Below are 15,979 nucleotides of genomic sequence, written 5' to 3' on the forward strand. Positions count from 1 at the left end.
GAGCTTGCCTCATATACATGAAGCCCTGGGCTCAATTCCCCAGTACCACATATGTGGAAAACGGCCAGAAGTGGCGCTGTGGTTCAAGTGGCAGAGCGCTACCCTTGAGCAAAAGGAAGCCAGGGATAGTGCTCAGACCCTGAGTCCAAGGCCCAGGACTGGCAAAAAAAAGAAAAGTCTGGAACTTTTCTTGCTAGCCGTGGAATTATGAGCTTTGTTTCATTTCCCCTGACTGGAGTTTTTGTTTTGTCTTTGTAATGGGGGGGGGGGGGGAATCCCCCATCCCTCCAAGAGTCCACCACTCAGAGACAGTCTCAAGTAAAAAGATGAATTTATTGGGGAAGTTCCGGATGGACCGGTCCCAGGTTTCAGAAACACATATAACGCACAGGAGAGTGGCACAGAGACTTACTTCCGGAGGATTTCCAAGAACCAACAAGCCAATTCAGCTCCAGTGGAGAGCTGAATTGGGACGCCATGGAGAGGACAGACACAAGGCTCAAACATGTGGCATTGCGTAATGGCGCCTGAGTTCGCCTGCCCCTAAATAGGCCAGGGGGCAGGGTCACAGGAAGCTCCCAGTTCCAAGCACTTGACAGACAGGTTCAATAACCTGTAAGTCATGTGCCGCCCCTGTCTCTTGGGGTTCAGCAACTCCCATTACCTGGGGATGGCACTTCCCTGGGGCTTCCCTTCCTATAGGAATCCAGGCATGCTCATCAAGAATTGGCGTTGCGGATTCGGCAGGGGCACTATTGTTTACCCTGAGAGGGAATCTTCCTGGGCCTCTGAACAGATGGGGTTGAGGTGATAGCGGAGTTGTAGTCAGCTTCTGCCCTCTTTCTCTGGACAGATCTGACCTCCATATTACAGTCTTGATTTTGTTAAACATCTGGGGAGATTTTTTTTCTTCTTCATCTTTTTTTTGGGGTGGTGGTGGGGGTGGAGAGTCTTTTCTCAGTTCCGGTTCCCTACGGAAATAGTATAGTGAGAGCAAAAGCAGCCGCCCTGAAGCCCTGTCTCTGCAACTGGAATCTGGAAAGATAAAACTTGGGCTTTTGTGACCTATTTGTTCCAGCTCAACTCACTGGGCCCCACAGCTGATTCTCAATATGCGTGTTTCTGGCTTTTAAGTCCTTTCTATAAATTGTAATGCTGCTGTGAAAAAGGTAGGGACAGACTGAGAAGGTCTCTCTTCCAGTTTTATCAAAAACTGTAAATACATTTTTTCCCATTTTATGTTTTATGCCTTTTTTTTCTTGGAGGCCAAATGGCATGACTCAGAACCAGGGCTTCTTTCCCAGGGGCCCCAATAATAAAATGAGGGTGCTAAAAGTGCCTTTCATGACTTTTGCAAGATCAAATAAAATTAAACTTAGGTCCTATGATTTACTCTCTAAGCTTATGATCTTCCATTTAGATGATAAAAGGAGACATGAAAGCAATTAATATGTTGCAATGGAGCTATGCATGTAAGTTGGGCATATTGCTGTTAATCAACAGAATTGGGTTTGTCTGGTTCTAACTGCACTGTCCACATTACCCTCATCTTTTACCTTAAGACAGGAAAATAAATTCCTAGGTAATCTCCCTACTTTAATTTTCAAGTTTCTCCCCCAAAGATACACACATATTTTCTCCACAATGCAGGACATCTGATCTCTTTAATGTAAACCTAATTGTAAAGTCCATCTCTGGAAGGCTCCATGTAGATGCCCCCACCTCATTAAGTCTCCACCCAGTTACCTGGGTAACCAGCAGACCTGGAGGCAGTTACCTCCCCTTTCCCTGAAGTCACATCCTAATTCACCTGGCCACACCCCCTGCCATGGATCATCTTGGCCACAAGCCCACACAGTTCAGGTCAGTAATAAACTTTCTCTCCTGCTTGAATACCGCATGGCATTCTCTTTTACCAGATACCTACTTTAAAAACCTAACACTAATTACATAATGTCTTTCCATTGTACTTAGAATAAAACTTGAACTCCTTTCTATAGATATTTAGTCTAAGAAACCTGGTTCCTTTGGGTCCATATCGCCTATGGATTTCACTTTGGATAAGGTCATTATATGCTACTTCTGCTATTAAAACATCTTTGTGACATAGAAATGGGAAGTTTAAAAAGAAAGGCATTCTAATACTAGGTGGCTCACGTCTGTAATCATAGCTGCTCCGGAGGATGAGAACAGAGGATCCAGGTTTTGAAGCCAGCATTGGAAGACAAATCCACGAGACTCATCTCCAGCAAAAAGCTGTAGCTCAAGTGGCAAAGCACCAGCCTTGAGCAAAAAAGCCAAGACTTAGCTGGGCACTAGTGTCTCACATCTGTAATCCTAGCCACTCAGTAGATTAAGATCTGAGGATCAAGGTGCAAAGCCAGCCCAGGAAGATAACTCCCAGAAACTCTTATTTACAATTAACCAACAAAATGCCAGAAGTGGAAACATGGCTCAAGTGGCAGAGCACCAAGTTCAAAGCCAGCCCAGACAGGAAAGCCCGTGAGGCTTTTTTTTTCCCTTGGTCGTGGAGCTTGAACTCTGGTCCTGGGCGCTGTCCCTGAGCTTCTTGGTCAAGTCTAGCGCTCTACCACTTGAGCCATAGCTCCATTTCCGGTTTTCTGGTGGTTCATTGGAGATGAGTCTCATGGACTTCGCTGCCTGGGCTGGTTTTGAACTACGATCCTCAGATCTCAGCTAGGAGAGTCACCGTGAGTCACCGGCGCCCGGCCTGTGAGACTCTTATGTCCAATTAATCAAAAAAGCTGGAACTGGAGCTGAGGCTCAAGTGGTAAGCGCTCTACCATTTGAGCTAAAAAAAAAACCTTCAGGGATAGAGCCGACGCTCTGAGTGCAAGCCCTAGAAATGGGGCGGGCGCGCGCGCACGTGTGCACGCACACTCCCACCCCCTTTAAAACACAGACCAACATTCGGAGAAGAGGAAATACTACGGCTAATAAGTGCTTGAAACGAAGCGCAACCTTGCAGTAGAAAATAAAGCCAAAGCGAGGCCAGGCCTATCCCACCGAAGTCGGGCTTCCGAGGTCTCCCAAGGAGGGCAGTCAGCGTTACCGTGCAGGTTTGGGGAAAAAAGGTGCAGCGCCTAAGCCGGAGCAGTGAGAGTGTTCAGACCTCTAAATGCGCAGTACTCTGGCAACTCTGCAAATTGCCTGAGCCGCAACCCCAATTCCAGGCTACCCCAAAACCCAGGCCCGCAGCTGGACTGAACGGCTTTGACAACACAGGCCAGAAGTGACGTAATGAAGGCGGAACCTGAGGACCGAGGAGTCCTTACGCGAGGGCGGGACGCGTTCCGGAGGCGGGGCCTGCGGCAGAGGCGGGGCCTCCTGAGGGGCTTGGCTAACCAGGGAAGGAGGCGAGGCCTGGGCGGAGGCGAGGCCTCCTGAGGGGCTCGGGCTAACGGGGGGCGGGGGAGGAGGCGGGTCATGCGGTGGAGGCGGGGCCTCCTGAGGGGCTCGGCTAACGCGGAGGAGGCGGGGTCACCAGAAGGGCTCGCCTAACCGGTGGGAGGAGGTGGGGCCTGCTAACCTGGAAGGAGGCGGGACCCGAGGTGGTCCCCCCCGAGGGCGTGGTCTGTGGCGGAGGCGGGGCCGTCTAAGGGGCTCGGCTAAGATGGGAGGGGGGCATGGCCTGTAGTGTATACTGCCGCGCCATTGCCGAATCTGCTCTCCAGGTCTCCAGGCCTTGGATCGCTGGCCCCAGGGGCCGCAGCTGAGCCAGCTTCTGTAGTTGACCATTTGATGAGGAGCCCCGAAAGTGCTGCACCCCCACCTGTCTCGCAGACGCGTGAGAGCCCGTCCGGAGCCGGCTGAGGTAATAGCCACACGCTCGGTCTCACCCGCGTGGGCTGGGTTGAGTCCGGCGTGGGGGGCGGGCGTCGTCCTCACGGCCTCGCGCGAGGTCACGGCGCAGTCAGCTGCCCGGGCCTGCGGGTCCTTGCGCCTCCAGGCGCGCTTTGGCCCTCGGACGCCGCGTCGGCTCTGGAGGCGCGGAGACAAGGGCCCAGTAAACCGTACGGCGTGCAGTGGAGGAAGTGCGGGGCCGGGTGGGACTGGGGACCAGCGTGGCCCCGGCTGTGGGTGGACGCCTGCGGGCTGTTGTGACGGTTCCCTGAGCCCAGGGAGCACGATGGGACCGCGGACAAGGATGAGGTCAGGATCTGGAAATGGTGGGGAGTTGTTTTAGTCCTCACCCGCTCATGGTGCTTCTCTACTCTGTGTTGGCTTTTTTTCTCGGGCTCATGCTCCCCTAGGCTCCTTGTATTATAATCTGTTGCTGTCATGAGTAAACACAGTATAATGGACTAAGACCCCTTTTGCTATTCAACAGTTTCTGTGGGTCAGGGCTTCAGTCTAGTTCACCTAGGTATGGGTGGCCCACCGATGCATCTAGCGGGCTTTTCCCTGGAGCCCACTACCCTCACCTGCTGCTGTTGTCCCTCACAGGGAACCTCTGAGAGACTGAAGAGGGCTGCATGCAGGGGTGAGAAACATTGTTCCTTTTATGATCTAGTTTTGGAAGTCCAACATTTGCATCCTCCACATTCTGTTCCTTAGGTTTACTAGATAAAAAAAAAAGGACATCACAGTCTGAAGGGAGACAGAAAGTTTGTGAAAGTATTTTAAACCATCATACCATTTTCTACTGTGGGGGGAAAATGCCTAGTTCCTGTAACTTCCCCTGAAGTTCTAGACCTAATATGTATTTGGGGCCTAATTCCTATGAATCTGATTAATCAACTAGGCCTGGGGAAGGAGCCTTACCCTGAATTCAGGAGCCAGTCACACTAGAACTACACTAAGCATGTGAGAAATCAGATTTCCCCAAAGAAAATCAAGGCGCTCTTAACTAGAGAGAAGGCATGGGTGTCAGGTAGATACAGTTGATCTGTGTACTTTTTTTTGCTAATCAGCAAAAGCTTCTGCAAGCTAGATTTTTTTTAATGGTTAAAGAACACATTAGTAAATGACTTCCAAAAGAAGTCATTCAGAGGACCCTATCAAGAAATTGAACATTTATTCAGACAAGTGAATGTTATGTTTGTTTTCTGCCAGGGTGACTATGGTTAATCCTTAGGGGGGGAAAGGCAGTAAAAAGTGTCTGGCTGGGTGTTGGTGGCTCATGCCTGTAATCATAAGGAAACTGAGATCTGAGGATCAAGGTTCAAAGCCAGCCTGGGCAGGAAAGTCTGGGAGAATCTTTTTTTTGGCCAGTCCTGGGCCTTGAACTCAGGGCCTGAGCACTGTCCCTGGCTTCCTTTTGCTCAAGGCTAGCACTCTGCCACTTGAGCAACAGCGCCACTTCTGACCGTTTTCTGTATATGTGGTGCTGGGGAATCGAACCCAGGGCCTCATGTATACAAGGCAAGCTCTCTTGCCACTAGGCCCTATCCCCAGCCCCAGTCTGGGAGAATCTTATTTCCAATTAACCACCAGAAAACTGGAAGTGGTACTGTGACTCCAAGTGGTAGAGCTCTAGCCTTGATTGTAAAGGCTCAGGGACAGGACCTAGGCTCTGAGTTCAAACCCTACAACCTGCCAAAAAAGAAAAGAAAAGAAGTGTCTGTTCTCAAATTCCTCACAGCCTGGTGGTAAGTCTCGCCAGACTCTGTGTTTCCTAAGCAGTGTGAACAACACATCAGGGAAGGTGTCCATGTGGACATCAGTCATGAGTGGGCTTTGTAGACAAGGAACAAGTAGAGAAAGGACAAGTGAAATGGAGAGTGGAGAACAGCAGTATGATTGGGGGAAGCAGGACTGAGACAAGTGGTAGGCTAGGAACTTGGAGAGAGGGTGACCCTGGAGAGGCAAATAGGATCAAAAGACCCAGAGTTTACCAAGGTGTTGGCTTTGTTCTGAAGTGGGGATGAATCATTCCAGAGTTGTAAACAAGGCAGTAACATGACCAGAAGATATTTCTGGAAGATTTGAGAGGACTTCATAAATCCTAGTAAGAAGGTTTAGCAATATGACTTAAAACAATGGTTATGGAAAGGAGGGGCTGGTTAGAAGAGATAAATGAGTTAGAATCTATAGGTTTCAAATTTATTCAAAATGTGTTTCTATACAAAACTCATAAACTGGGGTGGGAATATGGCCTAGTGGCAAGAGTGCTTGCCTCGTATATATGAAGCCCTAGGTTCGATTCCTCAGCACCACATATATAGAAAACGGCCAGAAGTGGCGCTGTGGCTCAAGTGGCAGAGCACTAGCCTTGAGCAAAAAGAAGTCAGTGCGCAGGCTCTGAGTTCAAGGCCCAGGACTGGCAAAAAAACAAAACAAACAAAACTCATAAACTTAGTATATCTCATTCTCATTCTTTTTTTTCCCCCCCAGTCCCGGGTCTGGGACTCAGGGCCTGAGCACTGTCCCTGAGCTTCTTTTTGCTCAAGGCAAGCGCTCTACCACTTGAGCCACAGCGCCACTTCTGGCCTTTTCTGTTTATGTGGTGCTGAGGAATCGAACCCAGGGCTTCATGCATGCAAGGCAAGCACTCTACCTCAAAGCTATATTCCCAGCCCTTATTCTCATTCTTATTTGTAAAATCCTTCATGAAACTTAGATGATAAAGATATTTTAAAAAGTGGAGATGGGGCTGGGAATGTGGCCTAGTGATAGAGTGCTTGCCTAGCATGCATGAATCCCTGGGTTCGATTCTTCAGTACCGCATAAACAGAAAAAGCCAGAAGTGGGGCTGTGGCTCAAGTGGTGGAGTGCTAGCCTTGAGCATAAAAAAAAAAAAAAAAAAAAGCCAAGGACAGTGCTGAGGCCTTAAATTCAGGACTGGCAAAAAAGGTAGCTTACATGTTAAGGCTCCAGCCATGAGCAACAAAGTCAGCAAGAGCATAAAGCCCTGATTTCAAGCCCATGTACTAGCATAAGAAAGAAAAGAAGAAAATAAAAGGGAAGGAAGGAAGGAAGGAAAGTAAAGGGAGAAGGAGAGCTAAGGAGAGTACTGAATATGTGGCTCAGATTGCTAGATTGCTGCCGGTCTAGTGAGCATAAGGCTTGAGTTGAAATGTCAAACAACACAAAAGCAATTGATGGGCTGGGAATATGGCCTAGTGGCAAGAGTGCTTGCCTTGTATATTTGAAGCCCTGGGTTTGATTCCTCAGCACCACATATATAGAAAAGGCCAGAAGTGGCGCTGTGGCTCAAGTGGCAGACTGCTAGCCTTGAGCAAAAAGAAGCCAGGGACAGTGCTCAGGCCCTGAGTTCGAGCCCAGGACTGCCAAAAAGAAAAAAAAGCAATTGACTTCTAACAAAATAAGAGACTTCACTAAGAAACTTACCACTGTGGTGGAATACTTTTAGGATAATTGCCCAGTTAGAAAGTTGGAGAGTCCATATGAAAAGAAAATGAAGCAACAAGGAGCTAGAGATGTGACTCAAGTGTTAGAGTCCTGAATTCAAATGGTAATATCACTCCCCAAAAAGTGGTCAAGTTAAAGTTATACTTTATCTTCTTAAGAGATTTTGCCTCCTCCCTCTAGTGTGAGGACACAATATGTTAGAATCACAGTAAGTAATATCTACCTTAGATTCAGGAAAGAAACTTATTTTATGGACAAACTTGTAAAATTTGCTTTGGGTAATAGCTGCTTATTTGAGTGCCAATCACTGTTCATCTTCAGCTTGTGTTGAGGAGATACCATCCTTGGTTACTTTAAAAGTTTCAGTTACATAAAGGAAAAGGAACTGTGTTGAGGTTTTTGTGCTGACTATACGTCCTGTGATACTTTTGGCTCTGTCAGGGAGCCATGACCTTAAAATTTGTCCTCATTTGAAAAATTATCATGAGCCTCTTCTTTGTCTTGAGATTATTGTTGGTGAAGGCAAGAAATAGTTATTCACTACAAACAACTGAACACTGTAGCTGTTATTGTCTGACATCTGCTTTGCTCAGCTGAAATATCCAGTGTTCCCTTGTTGGTTATTGTGGATGTCTCAAGTATCTTGTGTTCAATTGTTGTCAGAAGGCATGGACCAGCATTGGCAGTAACCCAGGCCACTTAATATAAAAGACATTCTTTGTGTGTGTGTGTGATGATCCTGGGACTTGAATTCAGGGCCTGGGTTCTATCCATGAGCTTTTTTGCTCTTGGCTAGTGCTCTGCCACTTAAGCCATAGCTCTACTTCCTGCTTTTTGGTAGTTAATTGCAGATAAGCATCTCATGGACGTAACTGACCTAGCTGGCTTTTGAACTGTGATCCTCAGATCTTAGCCTCCTAAGTAACTAGAATTACAGGAGTAAGTCACTATCACCCAGCACATGGTGCTATTTTTGTTAAGTCCACTGATAAAGCCATTTTTCTTTTGCTGATGTAGCTACTTAGTGAGGTTATTCTGTTGTCAGATTTTTCTGTATGTATCCCCACGATAGTTTCTCCATTTAGGAGTCAGTCTTCTTCTGGGGGCATAACTCAAGAGGTTGAGTTAACATGTAGGAGGCCCTGGATTCAATCCCCAATATGTGTTAGATGTGGTTGCTGTCTTTTATTTGTACTGGCCTGTTGATTTAAAATTTCTTTTGTTTTGTTTTGCTTTTTGTCATGGGGCTTGAGCTCCTGGCCTGGGCACTGTCCCTGACCTTCTTTTGTTCAAGGCTAGAGCTCTTTCACTTGAGTCACAATGCCACTTTTGGCTTTTTCTGAGGAGTTTATTGAAGATAAGAGTCTCATGGACTTTCCTGTGTGGACTTGTTTTGAACCAGGATTCCCAGATCTCAGTCTCCTGAGTAGCTAGATTCCAGATGAGAGCTACTAGTACCTGGCTAAACTATTTTTTCCTTTCTCTCTATTAATTTACAGGTTTAATTTTTCCTCTCATTTATTTTAATTTGCAAGTTCCTGTAGTTTGAAACTATATCTATTTTGTAACATCATTCTAGTATACTTCAGTACTATAAAAGGTACATGATTTCAGAGAAAAGTTAAAACTAACCAAAGCTAGTTTTTTGAAATATATAAATTGTGTTTTAGGGGGCTGGGGAGATAGCCTAGTGGCAAGAGTGCCTGCCTCGGATACACGAGGCCCTAGGTTCGATTCCCCAGCACCACATATACAGAAAAACGGCCAGAAGCGGCGCTGTGGCTCAAGTGGCGGAGTGCTAGCCTTGAGCGGGAAGAAGCCAGGGACAGTGCTCAGGCCCTGAGTCCAAGGCCCAGGACTGGCCAAAAAAAAAAAAAAAAAAATTGTGTTTTAGAGCAAAGTGTTGAAAGGTTTATATGGCTGGTCTCCTTTGTTCTTTGTTTGAAAACTCCCCTGAAAGAATATTTGCACAGCCAGACATTGGTGGCTCATGCCTATAATCCTAGCTACTCAAAAGGCTGAGATCTGAGGATCATGGTTCAAAGCCAGCCCATGCAAGAAATACTGTGAGACTCTATGTACTATTAATCAACAAAAAGTGGAAGTGGAGGTCAAGTGGTACAGCACCAGCCTCAAGTGAAAACAATGAGACAAGTCTAGACCCTGAATTCAAGCTCTAGGACCAATGCATGCATGTGCGCGCACACACGGAGAAAAGGAAAGGGGCTGGAATGTAGCAAGTGCAGTGCTCTGGATTTGATCACTAGTTGTCGGGATCTGACGGATCCCTTTCTCCCCGATCTCCCGGGGAAAATGCTTGAACCCCAAAATCTATGAAAGAGCACTCGGCCTTGCCTTCCGCTGGCAGAAGGCCAAGGCATACTCCTATGGAAATACTCTAAATTGAGGAAAGGTTGCTGAAGCCTCCCCTCCCCCCCCATCCCCTCACATGTCACCAGGAACGGAGGCGGAAGAAGGCATCTGGGAGACTCTGTGATGGTTGAATGAGTCTCAAAGGATATAATTTGGGAGGGGGGCTTATATAGCGGTAATGGGAAAGGAAAGGACTTGGGCCATTACCTAAGCCGAGCTGCCCATCAGGTGATGTCATGAAACCCCCTTTGTGGGCCGGACAACCCCACCATGGTGGCACGCACGTGTTCGCCCCCCAGGGGTGGGGGGCTTCTTTTCCCGTTGAGGCCGGAAGGTGGGAGGGGCTCCCTCCCACACTGTCCCAGGGCTGGGGGAAGGGCAGTGTCTGGCTCTTGGTGCCCTTCCCCCACCAAGGCCAAAACTGAGTCCCCAACAACTAGTACCAAAAAAGGAAAGACAAAAAATAAGTACAGTTAAAATAACAACAAAAAAAATCAAAAAGACTAAAAAAAAGCAAGGTCTCATTCACTATGGAGCAAAGATGGCCTTGAACTTCCTATGTAACCCAGGCTGACCTTGAGTTTTGCAAACATATACCACCATTATTAGCTCAAAGGAATGTTATAAATTTTAAGATTTTTGGAATCAAAAAACAAGAATTTAAAAACTGAGCAAGGATTTTCTATTAAAGCAACCTGAAATGATCTTTTCTTCAAAAGTAGTTTTTAGCTAGATGTGGTTGTGTACACCTGTGATCCCAGCACTCAGGAGGCAGAGGCAGGAGGATGGCAAGTTGGAGGACAGTCTGGACTGCATACACAGTGACAGGGTGTGCTCAGTGGTAGAGAGCTTGCCTGAAATGACTTAATCCCCATCACTGCAAAACACAAGTGTTGCTTTCACCAAACTTCTGTAGTTTAGATAAGACCCTCTACTTCCAAGATACCTTTGAAATGACTAGTTATTTGTTCTGACCATTTTCTCTCTGTCCTTCCTGGAGGTTTTATCCTTTTCCTGTAAAACAATTAGAATGAGAATTTTATTTCCTGTTCTCTCTGGCTCAGTAACTATTCTCAGAACCCTTGGAGAAAAGGTGGGTACCTTTTATTGAGATCCATAATTTTGATTGATTTGCACACTTTTATTGTTCTTCTGCATAATCAGTTTTCACTCTGGCACATAGCCTGTGTACTCCCTGAAGGACAGGTGTGCCAGTGCTGGTGGCCTTGAACTAAGTGGTGGCTGAGTGGTTTCCCGAGAGCTCCACAGTACCAGGGATAATCTGTTTGAAAACCGTATATATAGATATCACCCTTTACGTACCATTTTTACCTTAACCAACGTATATCACAGGGCTGGATGTAGCTTGGTGCGAGGCCACCTAAGTGCTCGTGGGGGTGGGTGAGACACCTCCAATGCTCTTGTTTAATTTTTTTTTTTGGCCAGTCCTAGGCCATGAACTCAGGGCCTGAGCACTGTCCCTGGCTTCTTTTTTGCTCAAGGATAGCACTTGGCCACTTGAGCCACAGCGCCACTTCTGGCCATTTTCTGTATATGTGGTGCTGAGGAATCGAACCCAGGGCCTCATGTATACGAGGCAAGCACTCTTGCCACTAGGCTATATTCCCAGCCCCAATGCTCTTGTTTAAATTTGGGTTTTTTGTTTTTTGCAGGGTCTTGCTCTGTCAAACTAAGTAGTTAAGGATGGCCTCAAACTCTTGAGCCTTCTGTCTCTGACTCCACATAGCTGCGTTAGAGGTGTAAAACATAATAAATGAGTTAGATGAGCAAATCTTTAATATTCTCTCTCTCCTTCCATCTTTCTCTCAATTTCTCTCTCTCTCTCTTTCTCTCTTTCTTTCTCTCATATTCTGTCAGTTGTGGGGCTACTCAGGACCTGGGCGCTGTCCCTAGCTCTTTTTTGTTCAAGGCTAGTGCTCTACCACTTTGAGCCACAGCACCACTTCCGGTTTTCTGGTGGTTCATTGGAGATTAGAGTTTCACAGACTTTTCTGCCTGAGCCAGCTTTGAACTGTGTTTCTCAGATCTCTGCCTCCTAAGAGAGCCACAGGGGTGAGCCACTAGCACCCAGCTAAACCCATCTCTAATTGTCCTTATTTGCAAGCTTAGTGAAAGTGAAATGGCTAGCTTTGGCTGTGCTGATCTTGAGACCTCCATTAACAACCCCATATTCTACTAGTTATGTAGAGTTCCTAGGAAGAAAGTCTTACCTATGAGGAGATTTATGATCAGCTATTTAGTTTTCCAAGCCTTTCCTCATTTGAGTTAAGCCGTCATGCACCCCTGTTTTGCAGTGGAGGATGCCTAGCAGTGAGAGTGTTGTCCTTTTAGCATTTAAGTCACCACCATGTGGCCTGGCCTATGTGACCCTTATTCCACCCTGGCATTTGCTTTGTACTCTTCTGGGCACCATAATAAATGAGTTATGCTGTATCTCTCCTCCCCACACACAGTGGAAAGGGAAGTCGTTGCAATGAGTAGTGTTCAGGAAGCCAGTAATTATTTTGAAATAGAGCATTTTAGGGGTCTGACTATTCTTTCAGTATGTCTTCAAGATACTACAAAACTCCACTGTTACTGATTTTCTCCCAAAAATATATAAAACAAGACAAAGAATTCTTCTCTTTGGAACAAGATAGCTTTGAAGAATTGACCAAGACTGCCTATGGGGAGATTGGCTCTTCCTCTTGAACTTGGTGTGAACCTCTAACCTCATTTCCCCTTGTTAAATGTTTTCTGTTTGGGTGCCAGTGGATCATGCCTATAATCCTAGCTACTCAGGAGGCTGAGATCTGAGAATCTCAGTTCAAAGCCAACCAGGGCAGGGAAGTCTGTGAGACTCTTATCTCCAGTTAACCACCAGAAAACTGGAAGTGACACTGTAGCTCAATTGGTAGAGCATTAGCCTTGACCAGAAGAGCTCAGGGACAGTGCCCAGGCCAAGAGTGCAAGCACCACAACCAACAATAACAACAAAAAACATTTTTTCTGTACCATTTTTTTTTAGTTTTAAGTTTTGTCTGGCTGAAAAAGATGTTGCAAAAGTAATAGAGAGCTGTCTTGAAACTTTTCTGCCCCTGCAGACATAATATCTCACATAAGATGCAGTTAACTGGAGGTAGACCTTACTCCTTCCAGTACTCTAGTGTTCACATGCACTTATTTGGGTGTATGTCTCAGTTTCCACCCTTTAGCACAGGTAGTTTCTGTGAGAAGCAGCACCACAGTTAAGTGTAGATATGCCCATGGGATAGAAGCTCTGTGCCACCTGCACAGTACACTCTCACCATTGGACGGAAGGGCTCTGTGCCACCCGTACTGCACACTCTCACCCTGGGTGGCAAAGTTTTTTCTCCGGTCCTGGAGCACACAGGTTCTCACTGCTGTGGCTCAAAGTGGTAGAATGCTAGCTTTGAGCAAAAAGAAGCTAGGGACAGCACTCAGGCACTGAGTTCAAGTTCCAGGATTGCCCCCCCCCCAAAAAAAAAGGTATTTCTGTTTTATTTTACTTTTTGTGGTTCTAGAGATGAAACCAGGGCCCTTGTGCATGGTAGGCAAGTGCTCTACCACTGAGCTACAAGCTACATCCCCAGCCCCTGCAAAGTATCTTTTAATTTTACTAGGACAAAAGTCTTGGAAGGCAGAATGGAACAATACTGACAACATTTTTATTTTACCCCAAATACCTCCTAAGGCTTCCTGTCCATTGGTCCTAATCTGTGGCCTCTGCCATAGGAAGTCCTCCAAACTTTTGAAGACATTACAGGTATAATTTAATATCTACCTTTGTGAATCATTTGTTATTGGTCCCAATATAGAATAACCCTGTAAGGTCAGCCTTTGCTCCCAGATGAGGACTGTGGCCTTTAAGTACAGCCTGCATGCAACCTGGTGAAATCTGGATGCCTGCATGACATATCTGGCAGAACAAGGAAACCCATGTCCGACATTTTCCTGTTTTTCTCCTTTCTGTTGATGGTGGTGTTGAGATGGAACCTGCAGCTGCTATATATTCTACTACTGAGTTGAGCCTCAGGCCCTTTCCTTTGAGTGTTTTCTCAGTTGCTCTGCCATTTGAGCCAATTTTCTAGTGCCTTTTTGGCTTAGTGGTTTTTCCTGGACTGTGGTTCTTCTATATGTGCTTACCCTGTCAACTCAGTGACAGGTGTGCATCACTATGTACAGCCACTGTGCTTTCCAGGTAGCTTGGGATGACAGGTGCATGCTACCATTGGTTAGCCATTGGTTAAAACGTAGGTTTGTGAGGGACACAGATGATAGAAGATCCAAAAGAAGTTGTGAGAAAGTAGTTCAGCCAGATGCTGCTGTTTCATGCTTCGAATCCTAGTTACTCAGGAGGTTGAAATCAGAGGATCATAGCTTGAAGCCAGCCTAGGCAGGAAGGTCCGAGAGGCTCTTATCTCCCAAGAAGCTACAAGTGGAGCTGTGGATTTGGTGGTAGAGCACTAGCCTTGAGCACAAAAGCTCATGGACAATGCCCAGGCCCTAAATTCAAGCCCCAGGACTGACACACAAAAAATAATCAATAAAGGGCTAGGATGTAGCTCAGTGGCAAAGCATTTACCTACTAAGTAAAATGCCCTGGGTTTTGATTCCTAGTACCAAAAAATAAATAAAAGAAAAAAATCATTAATAAAATCTTCTCTAAACCAATCCATAAATTCATATGGAACAGCAAAAAACCTAGAATAGCCAAAGCAATTCTAGGCAAAAAAAAAAAAGCAGTGCAGGAGGTATCACAATACCTCCCCAGCACCACATATACAGAAAACGGCCAGTAGTGGCGCTGTGGCTCAAGTGGCAGAGTGCTAGCCTTGAGCAAAAGGAAGCCAGGGACAGTGCTCAGCCTTGAGTCCAAGGCCCAGGATTGGCCAAAAAAAAAAAAAAAAACTAAGCCCCTCCAAGCCCAATAAACCTATTAGGAAATGGGCAAAAGAGCTAAAGAGAGACTTCACAAGAGAAGATATAAAAATGGCAAAGAAACACATAAGGAAATGTTCAACATCCCTGGTAGTAAAGGAAATGCAAATAAAAACAACCCTGAGATACCACCTCACCCCAGTTAGAATGGCCTATACCTTGAACTCAGGCAACAACAAATGCTGGAGGGGGTGCGGGGAAAGAGGAACCCTTCTGCATTGTTGGTGGGAGTGCAAATTAGTACAACCACTTTGGAGAACAGTATGGAGGTTTCTCAAAAAGCTCAATATAGACCTACCCTATGACCCAGCCATACCACTCCTAGGCATCTATCCTAAACAGCAAGTCCCAAGATATCAAAAAGACATTTGTACTTCCATGTTTATCGCGGCACAATTCACAATAGCCAAAATATGGAAACAACCCAGATGCCCCTCCACAGATGAATGGATCCAAAAAATATGGTACCTTTACACAATGGAATACTACATAGCAATTAGGAATGGTGAAATATTGTTATTTGCAGGGAAATGGTCAGAACTTGAACAATAACGTTGAGCGAGACAAGCCTAGAACACAGAAAACAAAGGGGCATGATCTCCCTGATATATGACTGTTAACAAAGGGAGACGGAGAGACAGTAGAGACCAGGTCTGTGAAACCAAAAACTGCTTGTCAAATAGTATTCCCCACAGGATTGGGGCAGTGACCCAACAGTATGTAACTAAAACCAAACAATTACTCAACATATAAAGGTCAAAAATTGACCTCTCAGGGGAATACAATAGCTCAAAAGCTATGTATGTACGTTCATATAAGACTACTGTCGACATATTGTCTAATATCGACATTACATTTAAAGCCCTAGGCGAACTTTCTTGGGCGTGGCCACGTGGCTACTATATATATTCTTGATACATTGTATATTGTATATATGTCTACCTGACCTAGAGAAGGGATAGAAAAACAGGGCGTAAGATATCACAAGAAATGTACACACTGCCCTACTATGTAACTGTACCCTTTTTGCACAACACCTTGTCAAAAAATTTGTGTTCAATTAATAAATAAATTAAATTAAAAAAAATAAAATCTTCTCTCCAATCAACATAATCTCCAAATAGATTTAAAATCTAAACCTTATTTGTGTGTGTGTGTGTTGTGATACTGAAGACTGAACCAGGGCCTTGTGCTTGCCCAGCAGGTGTTTTGCTACTTGAGCTGTGCTCTTACACCCTGCTCTCTTCTTCTTTCTTCCTTTCTATCTGTCTTTCTTTCTTTCTCTCCTCCTTTTTCACTAACATTAGTT

The 15,979-nt window shown here is 45.7% G+C and overlaps 1 protein-coding gene across 2 annotated transcripts in view; it reads left to right on the forward strand.

Annotated features, from left to right (window-relative positions):
• The first annotated feature begins 3,619 nt into the window (after positions 1-3,619).
• Fam234a (family with sequence similarity 234 member A) overlaps positions 3,620-15,979 on the forward strand; it is a 32,869-nt gene continuing 20,509 nt past the window's right edge. Inside the window, exon 1 of one of the 2 annotated variants that reach the window (XM_048332541.1) lies at positions 3,620-3,835. The gene's annotated coding sequence lies outside the window, so the exon portion shown is untranslated. The remainder of the gene's footprint in view (positions 3,836-15,979) is intronic. The other variant, XM_048332539.1, reaches the window with a different exon arrangement.

Source organism: Perognathus longimembris, chromosome 23 (assembly GCF_023159225.1).
Source record: "Perognathus longimembris pacificus isolate PPM17 chromosome 23, ASM2315922v1, whole genome shotgun sequence".
Lineage (NCBI taxonomy): Eukaryota > Metazoa > Chordata > Mammalia > Rodentia > Heteromyidae > Perognathus > Perognathus longimembris.